The 11,385-nt window shown below is 42.5% G+C and overlaps 1 pseudogene; it reads right to left on the reverse strand.

Moving 5' to 3' along the window:
• Window positions 1–5,089: 5,089 nt before the first annotated feature.
• Window positions 5,090–5,206, reverse strand: LOC126186031 (5S ribosomal RNA; annotated as a pseudogene).
• Window positions 5,207–11,385: the final 6,179 nt, after the last annotated feature.

Raw genomic sequence — 11,385 nt, forward strand, 5'->3', positions numbered from 1 at the left:
AAAACGAGCCACTTTTCTTTCCCCAGATCGGGAGCAATACTGCAAAAGAGGGCGGACAAGCACATTGTAGGCAGTCTCTTTAGTAGATCTGCTAAATTTTCAAAGTATTTTGCCAATAAAATACCGTCTTTGGTTTCCCTTTCCCACAACATTTTCTATGTGTTCTTTCCAACGTAAGCTGTTCTTATTTGAATTCGTAGGTATTTAGTTGAATTTACGGGCTTTAGATTTGACTGATTTATCGTGTAACCGAAGTTTTAACGGATCCCTTTTAGCACTCATGTGTATGACCTCACACTTTTCGTTACTGAGGGTCAATTGCCAATTTTCGCACCATACAGATACCATTTCTAAATAATTTTGCAATATGTTTCGATCTTCTAATGATTTTACTAGGCCATAAAAGATAGCATCATCTGCAAATAACCTAAGACGGCTGCTCAGATTGTCTCCTAAATCGCCTATATAAGGAATATCAGAGAGACTATAACACTACCTTGGGGAACGCCAAAAACCTCTTCTGTTTTACTCGATGACTTTCCATCGGTTACTACGAACTGTGACCCCTCTGACAAGAATTCACGAATTCAGTCACATAACTGAGACGATATTCCATAATCACGTAATATCACTACAAGCCTCTTCTGTGATACAGTGTCAAAAGCCTTCTGGAAATCTAGAAACACGGAATAAATTTTAAATCCGTTGTTAATAGCATTCATCACTTCGTGTGAGTAAAGAACTAGTTTTATTTCACAAGAACGATGTTTCCTACATCCGTGTCGACTGTGTGTCAGTAGACCGTTCTCTCCGAGGTAATTCATAATGTTCGAAAACAATATACACTACTGGCCATTAAAATTGTTACACCAAGAAGAAATGCAGATGATAAAGGGGTATTCATTGGACAAATATACACTCCTGGAAATGGAAAAAAGAACACATTGACACCGGTGTGTCAGACCCACCAGACTTGCTCCGGACACTGCGAGAGTCTTCCGCTCACGCCCCAACATCGTGCAGCCCGCCTCCAGTGGTGTCGCGACAGGCGTGAATGGAGGGACGAATGGAGACGTGTCGTCTTCAGCGATGAGAGTCGCTTCTGCCTTGGTGCCAATGATGGTCGTATGCGTGTTTGGCGCCGTGCAGGTGAGCGCCACAATCAGGACCGAGGCACACAGGGCCAACACCCGGCATCATGGTGTGGGGAGCGATCTCCTACACTGGCCGTACACCACTGGTGATCGTCGAGGGGACACTGAATAGTGCACGGTACATCCAAACCGTCATCGAACCCATCGTTCTACCATTCCTAGACCGGCAAGGGAACTTGCTGTTCCAACAGGACAATGCACGTCCGCATGTATCCCGTGCCACCCAACGTGCTCTAGAAGGTGTAAGTCAACTACCCTGGCCAGCAAGATCTCCGGATCTGTTCCCCATTGAGCATGTTTGGGACTGGATGAAGCGTCGTCTCACGCGGTCTGCACGTCCAGCACGAACGCTGGTCCAACTGAGGCGCCAGGTGGAAATGGCATGGCAAGCCGTTCCACAGGACTACATCCAGCATCTCTACGATCGTCTCCATGGGAGAATAGCAGCCTGCATTGCTGCGAAAGGTGGATATACACTGTACTAGTGCCGACATTGTGCATGCTCTGTTGCCTGTGTCTATGTGCCTGTGGTTCTGTCAGTGTGATCATGTGATGTATCTGACCCCAGGTATGTGTCAATAAAGTTTCCCCTTCCTGGGACAATGAATTCACGGTGTTCTTATTTCAATTTCCAGGAGTGTATATTATACTAGAACTGACATGTGATTACATATTCATGCAATTTGGGTGCAAACATCCTGAGAAATCAGTACCCAGAACAACCACTTCTGGCGTAATAACAGCCTTGATACGTCTGGGCATTGAGTCAAATACAGCTTGGATGGCGTGTACAGGTACAGCTGCCCATGCAGCTTCAACACGATACTACAGTTCATCAAGAGTAGTGACTGGCGTATTGTGACGAGCCAGTTTCTCGGCCACCATTGACAAGACGTTTTCAATTGGTGAGAGAGCTGGAGAATGTGCTGGTCGGGGCAGCAGTATAACATTTTCTGTATCCAGAAAGCCCCGTACAGGACCTGCAATATGCGGTCGTACAATATCCTGCTGAAATGTAGGGTTTCGCAGGGATCGAATGAAGGGTAGAGTCACGGGTCGTAACACATCTGAAATGTAACGTCCACTGTTCAAAGTTCCGTCAATGCGAACAAGAGGTGACCGAGACGTGTAACCAATGGCATCCCATAAAATCACGACGGGTGATTCGCCAGTATGGCGGTGTCGAATACACGCTTCCAATGTGCGTTCACCGCGGTGTCGCGATACACGGATGCGACCGTCATGATGCTGTAGACAGAACGTGGATTCATCCGAAAAAATGACGTTTTGCCATTCGTGCACCCAGGTTCGTCGTTGAGTATACCATCGCAGGCGCTCCGGTCTGTGATGCAGCGTCAGCCATGGTTTCCGAGCTGATAGTCCATGCTGCTGCAAACGTCGTCGTACTGTTCGTGCAGATGGTTGTTGTCTTGCAAACGTCCCCATCTGTTGACTCATGGATCGAGAAGTAACTGCACGATGCGTTACAGCCATGCGGGTAAGATGCCTGTCGTCTCGACTGCTAGTGATACGATGCCGTTGGGATCCAGTACGGCGTTCCGTATTACCCTCCTGAACCCTCCGATTCCATATTGTGCTAACAGTCATTGGATCTCGACGAACGCGAGCTGCAATGTCGCGATACGATAAACCGCAATCGCGATAGGCTACAATCCGACCTCTATCAAAGTCGGAAACGTGATAGTACGCATTTCTCCTCCTTACACGAGGCATCACAACGACGTTTCACCAGGCAACGCCGGTCAACTGCTGTTTATGTATGAGAAATCGGTTGGAAATTTTCCTCATGTCAGCACGTTGTAGGTGTCGCCACTGGCTCCAACCTTGTGTGAATGCTCTGAATAGCTAATCGTTTGCATATCACAGCATCTTCTTCCTGACGGTTAAATTTCGCGTCTGTAGCACGTCATGTTCGTGGTGTAGCAATTTTAATGGCCAGTAGTGTATTTGCCTTTAAGCATGTAGGCGAAATAAAGTTAGGAAAGATTTCAAATTACTGTTAACGTTTGTTGGATGTCGTTAAGTGCTTTCATTCTCAAATATGGGGTGCATGAAGTTCGGATATTTGTGCGCCTTTAGCTACGCTACCTCAAGACACACACACAGTTTCGGACGACAATACTTGTCGCATGGTGTCAAAATTTTTACATAAGATTATACCTGTTAATGCGTAGATTATGACATAATCTTGAATTTTTAAATTTGGTCAATAATGACGCGAAGTATTGAAACTCGAATTTTCGTCGACCCTGCGCTGCAATCGGCACCGGATTCCAGGATAGGCTTTTAATAATTTTGTTGACTGGGAGCTGATCGTGATCTACTTAAAGAAACTGTCTCCTTATTCGACAGACATGATCTTGAGAGACTACAGAGAACGTAAATGAGGACGGCTGGAGGATGCATTGAAATTCAGACCACCTCAAGCGTCGAATTGGAGGTCGGTGCCATTACCACGGAGGCACGTAGTTTAGTTTCTGTACTACAGTGCGATATGGAGGTAAACCTCTGTCACATTAAGAATTGTAGGAAATAGGCACTGATTGAAAGAGACTCTGATTCGTGCTTTGAAATACACACAGCTGCCAGAGAGGGTGGCGCATTTCTACTTTTCTGGATTGATCCAAGCTGTGGTACATGGTGAAACGAAACTCAGACAGTACACATTTGACCATCACTGTGTATCTCTGTATGTTAACAGGGCTGCGTAATCTTCTACCGGTGGCATAAAGTCATTTCTACGTCTTACTAGGAACGGAAATTAATTTAGCTTAAGTTATTTGACTGTGTTGTTTCCGGATTTAAGTCCTTTATTTTACATAGCTACGTTCTATCTAATCCATTGTGCATCGAAGTTTGTCCTTTTTTTATGGATACACTGTGTATGTGCAGTCAACGATATGTTTGTCGAATTGGCAATCCACAAGAAAAGTAATATTTAACAATTCTGAAAAAAAACGAGTAGCATTGGAATTTGTGCTCGGAGAAAGGAACGGAAGGAAAAAGGAGGTAAAACGGAAGTCTGACGTTAAATAGTTTGTCGATGACGTGATCATTGGTGATGGTTGTATTCGGACGTTGTCGTTTAGGTATACATTTGTAGGTGAATGCTGAAGGAGGGATGTAACGTATAACTTTAAAATGCTAGCATAGGAAGTAGCTGCTGTTCAAAGTAACTCCAGTTGTAGTTGTTATGAACACCAATGCAAGTAGAAACCGCTAGTTGTTGTAACACATGTCATACTGATGAGAACTCAGTTTGACATTTCTTGTGCAATATAATGAACACAGATCCAGTGCACTGATATAATATCTTTGGTTTTCAGTGTATGGTCTCCTGCATACTGTCTTTTGTGAAATCTAGCCAACTGATACTTGATGATATCCCAATAAGCCGATAACCGACTTGCAATAAATAAATATTAATGGAGCACAAACGCAATTTTTATACCTACACCCATAAAATACATTTTATAATTTACGTTTTTTTCCGCTGCATGTGATGAGTGACCGGTGCAAAGGTTGGCCTTTCTATGACGTTTATAACAGTACTAGTTCTACAGTAATCTATCTATTAGACTTTTACGCACTCGAACGCGCTACATGGTACCATTCGCACTGAAGTTGCTTTGTCATGGAACTAGTCAGTACCTATCTTACATTAAACTGACTAATTATGAACACGAGAAACCAAAGAATTAATAACTCCGTCCGAAGAGGCCTTGGAAGGGTCAACGGTACCGACCGGCCGCCGTGTCATCCTCAGACCCACAGGCGTTACTGGATGCGATATGGAGGGGCATGTGGTCAATACACCGCTCTCCCCGCCGTATATCAGTTTACGAGACCGGAGCCGCTACTTATCAATCAAGTAGCTCCTCAGTTTGCCTCACAAGGGCTGAGTGCACCCCGCTTGCCAACAGCGCTTGGCAGACTGGATGGTCACCCATACAAATGCTAGCCCAGCCCGACAGCGCTTAACTTCGGTGATCTGACGGAACCGGTGTTACCACTGCGGCAAGGCCGTTGGCAAAGAATTAATAAAACACGGAAAAAGGCTATGAGAGAATACTGATAACTAACGTATTATTGAGAAAAGTCCTCAAATACTGCGAGGAACTCACGCGCAGAACAGAAGGAGTACGTGACAAGGAAACCTTTCAACTTAGATTTATAGACTTGGATTTCACCACTCAATTCTTCCAGTTCTGCTGGAAACCTATTGAAAATGAAACCTGCTGAGTAGCGCACTCGTTTCCGTGTAGTGCTTACGGAAGTGTTATCCAACTGCAAATTGTTTTACCGTCAAGTGGTCATTGAATGATGGAGTTTCTTCTTAATGAGTCACTTCTATAAACAACATACTCCATGATGGAGTTCATATACAGGAATGACGAAGTTAGAAATCCGAGGCACCTGAGCGACGGCCTATACGAAGACCGGAAACTGAGACCGGAGATCTGGCTGACCGCCCTTTTCTGGGCTAAGAGCATTGTAGGTGATTCCACAGAGGTGGCCCAAAGTATGATAAGATAATTAACGGCAGAGACAAAGCAAGCAAAGCACACAAGTCTTTGTGATTCTGTGTCATAGACAGTAGAGATTATTCTTGTAGTGGAGCTAGTAGCATTCAATTGCTTAATAAGTCCTTGACTATGATACTTTCAAGGAACCTCTTCAACTAACCTCAGTCCCAAGAATTTAAAATGGTTACCGTTACTGCCTGTTTGACTACCTTGGGATAGTACGAGCTCGCGTTTACTAGAGTTCGCTGTCATAAACCATATGCATTCACTTTTCTCCTTTTTTTCCTGCCTATATTACTGGCTATCCTAGTATGAACATAATTTAGTTACATTTCACGTCTAACACAACAATACATTTCTCATCTGCAAAGACAAACTTTTTGAAATGATTTGTAATGTTTAGTGGCAGATTATTAAAATACAGTGTGGTTAGAAAAGATGTTGCAATGTAAGGTGTGCTGAGAAGTTATAGTTAAAAAAAAAATAGATACGTTGCGCCGTTTCCGAGCTAATTAGCATTGAAGTTAGCCAATCAGGCCTTTAAGTGTTCTACATTTGGTTTCCTAAAACCGATGAAGAGAGCGATACAAACGTTGGACATGGGACAGTAGTAAAGTTCAAACCCGAGACGAAGGCTGGGTACTCTAGTGCGCAATCGTCTACGCTATGACAACAACTGACACTAATTACATCAGGTGGGCAGCTTGAATTTGCTCGCGCAACGGCCTGATTGACTAACTTCAGTGGTAATTAACTCGGAAATAGTGCAACGTATCGAATTTCATCTTAACAACATTTTCTCAGCTCAACCTACGGTGCAATACCTTACAAGCTTTTCAGGCTGTTTCTGACCACTCTGATCCAAGAAAAAGCAACAGAGCCACATCAGATCCTTGTGACGCACCATGCTTTACATTATCCCACTCAGATTCAAATCTCTTCCCTGTACGTAGACAGTGGAGAACAACCATCTCTCTCCAATTTTCCAGATATACGAACCTTTCTGGTTTTGCCTAATCTCAGTGTCCTTCAACTTATGTACGAGAAAAAGGAAGTTTCGATTAAGAATACGAAAAAACTGCAGATATCTACTTAATATTTTATTGTAATCTAACTACTTATGCACCAATGTGTCAGTTAAGCTGCTACTTTACTGCAAAGCTGAAGAAATTTTTAGTCTTAAGACGGAAATAGAAAGAGCGAGAGTGCGAAAGATATAACTGCGTACTCATAACTGCACAGGCGGATAAGAGTAGCAATCAACTGAGCAAGAGTTCCCATGTGAAATCCATCATCAGTGGTCACAGAGGTAACGACCTACACCTTCGTAATCTGTACAGCCCATATTCCGCTGTTTTTTTTTTTTTTTAATTTACATTTATCACACCGTATCCAGTCTTATTCTTTTCCCTGGCCTTATGTCATGCTTTCGCATGGTCGGCATGTTAATCTTGGTTTGTTAACCTTAACGTTAGTGGGTGGTCTGACGTCCTTTCTGTCGCCAAGCCTTCTCGATTGGGACGGAATCCATGTACCCTAGCTGTGTGCCTCTGTTTTTATCTCATGCTCAAAAGTGTGCACATTTCGAAATGTCTGCGAATCGTGTAACTGTGGCGGAACATGAGTAACAACTCGCTGTTCAGCTAGTCAGGTGTGGGAAACCATCGTCGTTAACCCGCCGGGCGGATGAGATCCGGGCCCGCTGCGCCTCCTCGAACCCTGGAGGCGGCGTGCCTACTTGAGCGTCTATCCCAGTGTGTCATTACACTGTTTCTAGTGATAATCAAACTCATATTATCACGCTGGTAAAATGTGTATTGTTGCTAAATCAGTTTTGTGAATAGCTGTAAGGAATTTCCTTTTTGCAGAGTAAGGTTTTTCCTGTTCTAGTGGTTTCTGTATTCCTTTCCTCTCTTTCATTCGGTTTTCCTTCTCCTCCTTATTCTTCTGTTTCTGTTGGAGAACGTTCTTCATCAGTGGCGATGAGAACTTCCCATTTTCGGGCCTTCCACTTTCTTTTGTCTGCTGACGATAATTTTGACGAGAGGGCGTGTCAGAGATTGGGGTGAGCGCTGGCACGCTTGTGGTACAGCATTGTAGCATTCCTGGAGAAGTTCCTGGTTGGGTTTCGTTCGATAGATCACTGTTTCCATTCGTGTTATTATAATCGATGACTTAAACTGCAGTTTCCACTCCACCTGAGAATGTGTAAAATCCTCCGGCTAACAGAAATTAAGATTTTATTGGCGTTTTCCCGTTACTTTTTATACTATTTCTGATTTGTCTACTGTTGATGTGTGGCGATAGGTACTGATGAATTAACAACCGCAGTGGTGAGTACGTTTTTCCGACAGTTTACTATTTGACGTCGGTAGCTGTAAGTCCCACAACATGACAAACAGGCAACTGCTACCATGTAGACTGGGAACAATATCACGTCGATTTAACAGTGCCTGCAATAAATTAAATACCAGTGACTATTTGGTTGAAATAGCTTAAACCACAAGGCGCGTGTGTTACGTTTAATCCTAACCAAAAGGCTCTCCTATAAGAATATCAGAAATGAATTGAGGAGAAACACCAATCGTCTGGTACCCATGCCATTAAGCACCGCTGAAATGAATAGTCGTCGATGGCAGTTTCCCGCCAAGAACAGCCAACACAAATAGCCTTAAAATGCATACTCTTCATCTAACTTCCATAAATTGCCCCAATTAAGTTAAGAGCCGTTAGAGAAATGAAGACGGTACGTCCTACAAATCCGACTGGTCTGGAGCGATTATTCACCGTCATCAATTTCCATTCTGGCGTAGCCCATTGTTCCTTAAGAGAAAGTCTTCCAAATTCCACGTAACACTTATACGATGAACCACCCGCAGCTTCCACCTCCGTTACTTCTACCTCACCATTTCTGATGATCTGATCATATTAACCAACACACTAATTTATCTGGGACCGACATTCGACTGGCAACTAACATGGCAACTTCACCTGCTAACAATCCAATAGAAAGCCCACAACAGACTAAAATTACTAGCTGGCCGCGCTTGGGGACTACATCCTTCCAGCACCCTCCACACCTACAAAACACTGATTTGGCTTATTCTGTAGTATGCAAATGTTACATTGATATCCGTTACACCGAAGTTCTATCAGTCCCTCGAAATCCTTGAACACCGCGCACTCCGCCTCGCTTTGCGCATCCGTTTACCTTCCATCATATGGATCTTTTACAGTCCCATCAAATCTAGATCTCTCGTTACTGACATCCAACACCTTCAAACAATCTACACGATCCGCAAACACCCTATTGTCTCTCGTCTAATTCACATTCCTGGTAAGTGGCGCGCCCATTTTACCAACCTTACACATACACGTACTCCACATCGTCTCCCATCGAAATTTCAGTTTTATCTTCTCCCAGACAGTGAAATCCATCCCGATATTTACCCATCCCACCAACTATAATTCCAGCATACCTCGTCAGATCTCCCTGTTTTCCCTCTTCTTCCCCGTCTCTTCATAGCCCTTTTCCTCCTTGATATTTTGGTCCTAACCACACCGTAAAGTTCTCCTCTCTTCTTGTCTTCACAAAATTCACTCCAACACATGTTGCATGGACACTACTTATCGCATGTATACAGAGTGCAATTGAATGACGTTTGAAAAATTTGGGAGACTGTAGAGGATGAAGTTTTGAATGTTTTGATACAAGGAACATACAGCCGGAAATGTGAAACGTAGTTTCTTCACCCACCACCGAGATGTTGAATATCCACACACAATCTCTACGAGAAGTTACCAGGTGAGATTCTAAGTGAATCTTTTTGCTGGAAATATTTGAAATTAGATCGTTTGAACAGTGCATGGTATTTGAACTTTCGGGAAAATGCCTTGCCTGAACTTCTGCACTCCGCACCAGTTTGTGGCTTCAGAACGATGGTACTTTAATCGCCGGATGAGGGCATATCTCACAGACGACTTCAGGCAGAGGGTAATTGAGGGCTGTTTTAACAAAACTCAACAAACGCCATATTTTTCAGTATGCTTTTTCTAACGCTTCTTGTTCTTTAATACGAGCCTTAGACAACAGATAAAAGGAAATAGAAAAAAAAATGAATATTTTCCTTTGTAAAATGCTCCTGAATATAGTAAATTTTTACAAAACTCAACGCCTCCATTTTTCAAGATTTCACGAAATTCAACTAATCCTTCTTTTATACTGCATGTTTGAAACTTAGAACATAAAATTTAGAAGTTAAATTTAATTTCCATTACAACTGCATGTGTTCACTGTCAGGCAGTCGCAAAACATTCTACACGATAAACCAAATGTTTGCTAAGCCTTTGTTGTAGAACACTGCACATTGTCCCGCTTATCTCTCTTTCACGGTCAGCCAATATTTTACTACATATTAGTAGCTGTTGTAGTATGCTCCTGTTGTAACATCATTATTAAGGTATTACAATATTCAAAATATTCTGAAACTGTTCAGGAGATGAGAAGTGCAAGATAAAGCAGGAGTCGTCAATGTCAAAAGAGTGAAAAGTTCACGATTGCACCCTCAAACGAAGATCTGAATACAGATTGTAACCATATTGAAACTCTGCACTTTTTTCAGTTTTTGCTTATAACTCGAAAAGATATACCCTACAAAAAATTTTGAGAGCAACAGAATGAAAAAGCATAAGATTTCGTGTAATGGCCTACTTAAGATTGAAAATCGCTTCAGTCATTTAGCCACAATCGATCGTCAAAGATCGACAGCTTTTACCATTTTGAAATAATGCATTGCAAACCACCAACTGTACCAACACAACTTTATTCCTCTACCGGTTTCGGTTTATAAAACCATCATCACTGGAGGGCAAGCTGGACATTGATGATTTACACGTACTTATCGGTACAATAGCACTTGACTACAAGCTGTGCTCTGTATTGGCTCACACAATATCTGCTAATCATTACAGCACCCTCTGTCAGAAGATGACATCACATACTTGAAATATTTCAAGTTTTGTGATCGTGAACTTCTGACATAAGTTGCTGTAATGATTGGCAAATATTGTGTGAGCCAAAACAGAAGTAAGTTTACAGTCAACTGCCATTGTACCCGTATATATGTGTAAATCACAAATGTCCAACTTTACTTTTTGTGAATCTAAACCAGGAAAAGGAATAAAGTTATGTTGATACGGCTGGTGGTTTTTAATGCATTATTTTAAGTGAGAATTAAGAAAACAGTCTTAATTGCGTTTTTAGTGCAGATCGGTTTCATCCCATCGCAGGGGTCATCTTCAGGGCGAACATATGGTTGACTGCTGGTGGCGTCACATCTACCAAGGTGTGGCAGGAGACTGTCAAGTATTTTGCAATTGTAGGCTGCTGCTTCACGAAAATTATTTTACCAGTTTGTCAGTGAAGTGAGTTATGCTCATGTTACAATGCCTGTAGCTCAGAAACGGTTACTCAAAAGGAAAAAAATGTCATGCTTGGATGTTTTAGAGCTTTAATTTCTGCGTAAAAAGCGCCCCTGATTTTTAAAGTATACTCTCCCCGTTGCAAAGGTATAAATAAAAATGTGAAAGCGTTCGTAGTGCTAAAGAAGAAGCACGCTTGAAAACGTGGATGTATTGATTTTTGTAAAAAAACGTAATTTTCTCAATAAAGAAGATTACGGACG

Source organism: Schistocerca cancellata, chromosome 4 (genome assembly GCF_023864275.1).
Source record: "Schistocerca cancellata isolate TAMUIC-IGC-003103 chromosome 4, iqSchCanc2.1, whole genome shotgun sequence".
Taxonomy (NCBI): domain Eukaryota; kingdom Metazoa; phylum Arthropoda; class Insecta; order Orthoptera; family Acrididae; genus Schistocerca; species Schistocerca cancellata.